The following is a 9,301-nucleotide window of genomic DNA, read 5'->3' on the forward strand; positions in this document are numbered from 1 at the left end:
TGGCCAGGGATGCTAAACACCCAACAATTCAGAGAACAATCCCCTACAACAAAGAACGACCCATCTAAATGTCACCAGTCACATGGTTGAAAAACCCTGTTCTAAAAGTAGTGAGCTCCCTGCCATCGGAGGCATTCCATTATAGACCAGACAATGTGATGATATCCAATACATGACTTTCAAGAATGGTGGGAAATGAGTGGAATAAAGATTTTGTTTCGATAACTCTCCAGAGAAAAATACCCTCAGGCATGTTACAGTGATGATGATATGGTGATGATGATAAACACTTACTGAACACATACAGTGGACCAGACATGATACCAAGTGATTCATTGTACATATTTCACAGGTCATTCTCAAAACCACCTATGAAATAGCTACTATTTCACCTTGATGTGATGGTAAAATTAGGTTGCCCTGATATCATACAGCTGTCAATCTTGGAATTCAGATCTACCTGACTCCAACTATGTACATCACTGTCCCAACCATAAATACTCATGACTTCAAAGCTTTCGTACTCTAGAAAACAAATGAAACAGCACATATTCTAGAAGTATCGGGACAATGTCTGAACAGGTTTGTACTCACTGCAAACCTAGTTGGCTGGGAGAAAGAGGAAAGGATTATTTGAAGTAGTCCAGTGACGAAGGAGAGATCAATTATACTGACTGTCCCCAACTGCCTACTTTTGTAAGAGCCAAGAAGCTCTTATATACCCATGGAATCTCAGTCAGAAGCTGAGATTAATGATGACATCCCTTTATCCATAGGCGTGAAAGCTCAGGATGGACAGACGTTTGAACATCCCCGACTGGGAATCCTGCCCTTAACAAATACACTAGATGCAGATACATGGTTTCTTGGCTGCCTCTACGCAAGCCCATCTGTCAGGATGGCAGTGTGCCTGCTCACATGTTGGTCAAACTGTCACTAGGGCATAGGTGCCAAGCAATGATAGTTTTAAATGGGCAGCTTGCATAGCACTGTAAGAGCTTGCTCTTCTGCAGGGAAAAAAAAACCAAAAACAAAAAACTCCGCTTTAATACTGAAGGGTTGCAATCACAAGTAAAACAGTCTTGGTCAATCTGAACATTTCAGTGGAAAAAAGATCCAGACTTGTGGAAAAGAATCAGACTAAGGAAATTAAATCAAACAGAAAAAGTGCTTTGAAGGCAAATAAGTGATTGCACTAAAGCTTTTCACATTGCCAACCTTTCATTAATACACGTCACGGTAATCTCTTATGCAGTAAAATCCTCTGCTCAACAAGTCATCATTGATGTTTTATAAAAATGGAATGATATGGCTTCCCATGTTCTAATTAAAAAGTAGAAATGCATATGGATATTTAGCAGTTTGATATTAAATAAGTTCTATTTGTTAAGTGGCTATTTTTTAAATGACAGAAGTTTAATCCACATCCAAGATAATCTTTTAAATGCACAAAAGAAGGCAGAAACCAAATGAATTTCCCAAAGGTGAACAGAAAAAGAAATATAATTTCTTCGGGGAAAGAATCAAGAACGGGAAGTGGATGTTAAAACAGAAACTGAGTATTTTGGGTCACAAATTAATAAATTAGGACTCGGGGGCTGTCACGTATCACATCCCCCTGACTATAAGCAAAATGTCCCTAAACTACATCTAGGTTCCTATTCTATCTCTAAAGATCCTTTGGATCACTGGCATGAAGTATCTAACATTCTTATTGCTTGGAAATTCTTCCCTCAGACTAAAACTCTAATGCTGCAGTTTGAGCTGTGTGTCCTTGTTCAGTCCTCGGTGATTTTGAAGAACAGCTGGTCATCATCATTCTCCATGTGGTTCTTCATATACAAGTATCAGGACATACTGATTAAATAACCCCTAAGTCTCCTCTTAGCCATGATAAATAAAAGTGATTCCATTAACTTTTCCTCACTGGACCAATTTATCAACTCTTTACGTTTTTATCATTTCAGTTGCTCACCCCTTGGACCCTTTTTAGGTCTGATAAGAAATGTCACCCACATCAACAATGAGCCAACATGTACAATTTACTAAAAGAAGCATTAAAATGAAGGAGTTTGAAAGTCCAGCAGAGTTCCCAGTATCCATCACTGAGGACAGTGGCAAAAGTCTGAAATCTACTATTATTCTTCTAGGAAATACAAAGGACATTGTTATAAAGTGACACCACTGTTTTGGCTTTGTGGTAGACGTCTGTAACACAAAGTACTAAGTCAAGTTCAGGGTCCTGGCTATAACCTGTTCTTCCTACCAACATATTACTGTACTGCTATAGGTGCCCCTAAAACAACTTCTCTTGAAGACCATCTCTCCCATATCATTTTTCCTGCTCAAGAACCCACAGTACGTTCTAGTGGCCAATGAAACTGATTATAAACTGGCCAGCAGTTTTCTAGACTCATGAACCAACTATCCTCCCCTTCACTCCCATGACTCCCCAGAACAGCCAGTTCTTACCTATTTTCTCTAGGACCTAACTTTGCTCATGCTATTCTCTAAAATGTGTTCCCACTTCCTCTCAAATCTATACATAAATTTTTTTCAAGACTTAAGGCATGAGTCTCCATACCTTCATACACCTTCATAAATCTGTATTAATTTTCATCCTTACTTGCTTACTCATTTCCTCCTATCTTCATTTTGTATGCAGTTTACAGTGTACAGCCAGCTGATTTTTGATAAAGGTTAAAAAAAATGATTCAATGGAGAAAGGGTAGTCTTTTCAACAAATGGTTTGTCACAGTTGGACATCCATAGACAAAAGAAAAAAAAAAAAAAAAAGAACCAAGACCTAAACGTCAAACCCTCTGCAAAAATTAACCCAAAACGAATTCATTGATCAAAATGTAAGACATAAAATTGTAAAACAGAAGAAAACTTGGAACATCTACTTGACCTAGGGTTTGGTAAAGCGTTCTGAGACATGCATGACACCAAAAACGATCCATACATTGGTAAGTTGAACTTCATCAAAATTAAAAACTTTTGTGCTGCAGGAGACACTGTAAGAGAATGAAAAAACAAGCCACAGACTGAGAGACTATATATGCAAATCACATATCTGGCAAAGGACTTGTATTCAGAATATATAAAGGATACTCTAACCTCAACAATAAGAAAACAAATTAGAAAATGGGCAAAAGATTTCAACAGACAAATCACCAAATGAGATATGAATGTGTGGGAGTGAAAAAAAATTTTTCCACTACTCTTCTAGGTTCTTTTGGCTGGTATATTAATTAAATTGACATATGACAGATTAGCAGGAGAAAAACAAATTTAATTACCTCCATAAAAATATGGGACCCAAGGGTAAGTTGGGCAGTTGAGGCTAATATACCATCCTGAGCTAAGGAAGGGGACAGGGGCCTGGGACTTCAAAGGGGAGGAAGGTAATTCAGACAATAAAATCAGATGTTTTGTTATTAGATGCCAAACAGAGAGGGCTTTCAGATAAAAGTTAGCTCTGGTAATAGCTCTCTCTGAGCCAGGCTCCCTATCCAAATTCATTTGGCAGTTGAAGTGGAGGTAAAAAGCTCTTGAGTCTTGGGTCTCCACTGTCTTTGGCTTAAGGTAATCTGCATGCCATAACGGCACATTTGGGGGAGGCTTTTTCTGAAACCCTTCAAATGGCAAATAAGCACATGTAAAGATGTTCAACATCATTAGCCATTAGGAAAATGCAAATTAAAGCCATTATGGAATACCAATACACACCTATTAAAATGGCTAACATAAAAAATACTGCTAACACCAAATGCTGGTAAAGATGTGGAGAAATTGATCTCTCCTGTAGTGATAAGACTGTAAAATGGTACACCTCTGGGAAAGTTTGCAGTTTAAACACACACTTACCCCTACAACCCAACAGTTGCACTGGAGTATTTATCCTAGAAAAGTGAAAACTTATATTCATACTAAAACCGGTACATGAGTGCTCATAGCAGCTTTATCTGTAATAGCCAAAAACTAGACAAACCACAACCTTCAATGGATGAATATTATGTGGCAAAGCCATACAAAGGATGAGCATAATACAATGATCAAAACTAGGAAACTGACATTGATAGTGTTAGTAATAAAAGTACTTACTCAAATTTTAGTTTTTACACTGTGTGTGTGTGTGTGTGTGAGTGCACGTACACACACGTGTATGGTCCTGTGACATTTCATCACCTATAAAGATTCTTATAACCGTCACAATAAACAGGACATACAACTGTTCAATCACCCCAAAGAAACTGCCTCATGCTCCCCTTCTATAGTCACACCATACCCCAAGCCCTCACCTTACAAAACTGATCTCTTCTCCATTTCTATAATTTTATCATTTTGAGAATACTATATAATGGAATTCTAATCACACAACCTTTTGAGGTTGGCTTTTTTCACTCAGTACTATGCCCTTAAGCTCTATCCAAATTGTTGCTTGTGTCAATAGTTTGCTCCTTTTTGTCAGGAGTAGTGCTCCATTATATGGCTATACCACATTTTATTTGACCATTTACCCACCGAAGGACGCGTTGGGTTGTCTCTGAGTTTTGGCTATTATAAACAAAGCCGCTAGGAACATTCACATACAGGTCTTTGTATGAACATAAGGTTCTATTTTCCGAGGATAAAGGCCCAGGGGTGCAACTGCTGGGTCATGTGTTTGACGTATATTTAACTTTTTAAGACACTGCCAAACGAATTCCCAGAGTGGCTGTACCATTTCACATGGGCAGCAACACATGAAAGTCACAATTTCTACAATGCTTTCTAAAAGCCTGTAAAACAAGTAAGATTAAGCCTCTTAAATGTTATAATCTGACCTTAGTATTTTTTAAATGGATTTTTAAAACTTTTTTCCTGATTCCCACAAAAAGACTTCTTCTTTATTACCGCTAATGAAGAATGTATAATCAGATATAATCTGTATGTTGACAGCTCTGTTGCTGTATTATATAATAAGCTGCAATAAGAAGTGGAACAAAAGCACCATTGCCAACAGAAACAGCAAGTTTGTTTCTCTGTGTTCCTGACGCAGTCTATGAAGACTAAAGGCCTAACAGCACTTTCTAACACACAGTGTGATCACAATCCATTTATACACAGTATCAACAACGGCAGTTTGTTCAGCTGTTACTTGGTAAGACAATTTGAGGAAAGCAACTAATCTGAAATAAAGCTGTAGTTATCTTAGCTATAAGATTCCTAACTTCATGACTTTTTTAAAAATTGTGGATATAATTGACAATTAGATAGATAATGGAGTCTCTCTGGGATTCCTGAAACAAGGAGCTAGATCTGAAGCAGACATATCTATCCCAAATGTAAACAGCAATAAGTCTGCCAGTCTGCAGAGAAAACAAAATAAATGCACAGAAAGAAACTACAAAGCCGTGAAAAGAGTGGGATGGTGCTGCCCTTGTGCCCACTGACTTTCCAGTTCTCATCAGTCCCTTTCACGACCAACTATGTAATTCTGGATATTGAGCTCCAAGACAAATGTGTCCTTACAATATGACAGAACGTTGTCAAATCTCAAATTAATAACCTTGCAACTTAATTACATGACTTCCATCTAGTGTATCTTCCCACTTAATATATGTGGCTTATTGATAAACATTTTAGTATGTTTAATATTCATCCTAAATATTGGCCAGTGTGGACAGCATCTATATAATTTTCAAATCTGAGAGTACTGGCTTCTATCCCTTGGAGAGAGAGGAATTATTGCAAAGAATCATCAAAATCCATGTACCTACACTAAGACTAAATAAATAATACAATTCAAACCAAGCTGACAAAAATGTTGTGGCTAATAAAATTCCCTTTTTTTTTTTTTGGCCTCACCGCACAGCATGCAGACCTTCCCTGACCAGGGATCGAACCTGTGCCCCCTGCATTGGAAACATGGAGTCTTAACCACTGGACCACCAGGGAAGTCCCTAAAATTCTTAATAAATTTACTCATCGATGTTACTAGAAGTAGTTTCTTGTCATTAGTGTATACTGGTGAATATTAAAAATCAAATTCTAATTATGGGGGGAAGGGCAGACTTAATACCTCTCCAGACTCTCTAGAGAGCTTTTCTTTCATCAAGTGTCCATATGTCATCCAGAAAAGAAGAGCAGAATGTGCTTGAGTTTGAGTGCAAAGATTTAAGATGACATTGGGAGAGATGGAGCAGGAATAATTGGGCAAGTGCATGAAATTATTTCCAAACAACCACCTCAAAATGTTAGGTACTTAAATATCATTCAGAAGCTAAGGGGACAAGATATTAAAGGGCACAGCCCTCTTTATAGCTTTATAATGGCACGTACGAACATATTCACAGGAATTCGGGTCAAAAGGGCCAAACATGCCCTAGAGTATAAAGACATCTTGGTTACACCACCTAGCTAAATGCTTTGTCAGGATTCTATCACCTTTCTAAATTAATACTACACCCTTATTCCATATTTTCTACATTTTATCACTAAGAGTATAGTTTTCCAAACGTGCCATACACATTTGACTCCTTGTGTGGTGGTGGCTAGACAACCAAAGTCAAAAAGAATGACCTCTATTAATCTAAAAGAACACTTGCTTCGACAAAACACGATATCAAGAAGAGACTCTGCACCCAGCACAATTCCTGACATACAGTAGCCACATGACATCTGGTGAATAAATGAGTCCACCTCTGCTTACTCTGAAAAATAACCTTGGCAAACATGTAAAACGTCCTACGAGTCTGAAAAATATTCTCCAGGCCTATTCAGTTACCCATCATTCTTAAAACCCATCAAGACCAATTTCCATGAAAGCCTCACTCACACACAGAGGCAGCATTTACTTTCCATTAGGTTCAGTGCCTGATACATGGAGATATCAACATTTGCACACTTGCATAAATTCAGGAGTCATCCTTCTTCTTCATTTGATATAAGGTAAATTTTTAAGCTTTGCCTCATTTCCAGTAAGTTTTATTTATCAAATCAAAAATACTTTCAAAGTTTCATTTTTTAAATCAAAATTCTATTCATAGCACATTATATCTTCTTAGGGATGGTTTTAAGGGGAAAAAACATAGCTGTCAAAATAAAAATCTTGTTTTTCTTTCCTAGACATCTGGGACATTCACTTATGTATTTATTATTATTTCACATTAGTTCTCAAATTTAAAAAAAAAAAGCTGGCTTATTTAAGAAATTTAATTTTAGGATCTGTCAACATTTTGAATGCACTACTGTTATTTTTAAAATATACACTTGCATCCTGGAATAAAACTTAGCATAAGCTTTCCATATAACCATTTCCTGGGCACTAACTAACTTACTATATGCCAGGTTCTGTGCTTGACACATTCCTCCATTTTCTCATTTGTTTAACAAATATCCTCTCGCGTTTTTTGCAGCGCTGAACATTAAGAAGCCATTACACTCTAAACCTGATATTTGCACTAGATACTAGTACTAAACGGACAGTAATGCTTAACACAAGTTTACTGTCATTGGATTCAAGTTGTGTTACCATATTAACTCAGAATCTGATCAGCAATGATGAGATGCACAGAGAATAGCACCTGTGGCAGCTTCGGCAGAAGCTAGCGTTAAGTGACAACTTAAGTTGCATTCCCTTCCACAGGTAGCTGATCAACATCACCTTACCCACCCAGAAATTTAATTCCAATTGCTACAGGCCATTTTGAACAGCACAAACATAATTTGAATAAGATGATTATATAAAGAACCCCTGCCCCCCCTCTGAAACTACTTTAAAATTGTAGATTAAATTCTCCCCAGAAGTAACACACTCAGCATGTCATGGAAAATAAGGGGCCTTTATTCTTAACTCTTAAAAACAAATGCTGCCCTACATTTTTTTAAAACTCTTGCAAATTTCAGACTCCACAGATGGGCAACTGCAGTTTAAAAAAAAGAAAAGAAAAAATAATAATTAATGAGACTCTTTGACAGTTCCCTGAAACCGCCACCCTCCCAAGAGCAAAACTGGTATTTCCAAGTTGTTCCAAGAAGGCGAGACAGGGGAGGGAAAGGAAGAGTCAATACAAAGCATCGGGGGGAAAAATGGGTGACTTGATAGAAAACAAGTTAGAAAAATGGGTGGCCTCAGTAGGAACCCAGTGGCTGCTTCCCCTTCCTCTCTCTCTCAACCCAGCGACGCTGGTGCTGTTCGTCGAATTTAAATAAATCACCTATGAGTTTTAAGACCGGAGCCAAAAATTATTTCGACAGAAGGAAAAACTATTTGCTGCCCTTGAATACAGCTGCATCAGCAAAGGGAGCCAGCCTGCAGCTACGGAGAGACAACAAAGGACAACCGTCAGAAGGATGCGAAAATCCCTCGTATAACTCCCCACGGAGCTCCACCGCCTTGAACCCTGCGGTTAAGTGCAAGCTCTCACCCGGCCTCAGTCGGATTCTGCCAGGTTAGAAAGGCCTGGAACGCTATCCTCCGGGGAGCGGGCTCCTTCCCCCAACTCGGATCTCAAGACCAACGTCACCTCTCCTGAGATGCCCTCCCTCAACCCCACCACTGTGGCCCACAGTCGCCTGTCCTCATTTTAAGGGAGCTTTTCAGCATCTGCAAAATGTCATATTTGCTTCCATTCGGTTTCCTCTGAAAAGGGTGAGCTCCAAGACGGCGTAGGGAGCCCGGCGGTCTAGGCTGGCCTACAGAGGTCATCTCCCAGACCCAGCCCGAGCAACCAGGAGGCGGTGCAAGTATGACCAGCCTACATGCCGTCCAGAACCGGGAACTGAACCTGGGGGACCAGCCTGGCCGGTGCAGGCAGCCCAGGGCCGCAGCGGGGCCTGAGGGAGCCCCGGCGGGAGAGGACGCCAGCGGCGCGCCGTCCGCAGCCCACTGCGCCGCCCAAGGTCACGGCCGCCCCGCGCCGGCCCAGTCCCCGGCCTCCCCCTCCACGGCGCCCTCTCGGCGCTGGCGCTCTCGGACCGCTCGGCGCATGGCCGCCCTACCCCGAGCTGCAGACCCGTCGCCTTCCGCTCAATACGAACTTCCCGCCGGTTTCGCCGACTCGCAACTCTTCAGCTGCTCCGGCCCCTTCACACCCCGCAGTATGCGGCCTTCCCATTGGCTCAGGCGAGCGTGAGAGGCGGGGCGAGCGGGAACGCGCGGAGCGGGGCGGAGCCCGAGATGGCCCCGCCCCCTCCCCAGAAACGCCTGGAGCCGCGGGCCGGCGCTACCACTGCATGCTGGGAAATGGAGTCTTTTACTGGCAAAGCGAGATCCCGGTCCCTCTGCCCCCGTGGGCTTCTGGGAAATGTGGTC

At 40.7% G+C, this 9,301-nt stretch overlaps 1 protein-coding gene across 5 annotated transcripts in view; it reads right to left on the reverse strand.

Annotated features, from left to right (window-relative positions):
• The window catches only part of VRK1 (VRK serine/threonine kinase 1), a 77,959-nt gene extending 68,883 nt beyond the window's left edge, over positions 1 to 9,076 (reverse strand). For 2 of the 5 annotated variants that reach the window (XM_069540388.1, XM_060003317.1), the window contains exon 1: positions 8,989 to 9,076. The gene's annotated coding sequence lies outside the window, so the exon portion shown is untranslated. Of the gene's footprint in view, positions 1 to 8,414; positions 8,544 to 8,988 lie in introns of those variants that run through there. The other 3 variants (XM_060003318.1, XM_060003319.1, XM_060003316.1) reach the window with 3 other exon arrangements.
• Between the last annotated feature and the right edge of the window lie 225 nt (positions 9,077 to 9,301).

The sequence above is a fragment of the Delphinus delphis genome, chromosome 2, assembly GCF_949987515.2.
Source record: "Delphinus delphis chromosome 2, mDelDel1.2, whole genome shotgun sequence".
NCBI lineage: Eukaryota > Metazoa > Chordata > Mammalia > Artiodactyla > Delphinidae > Delphinus > Delphinus delphis.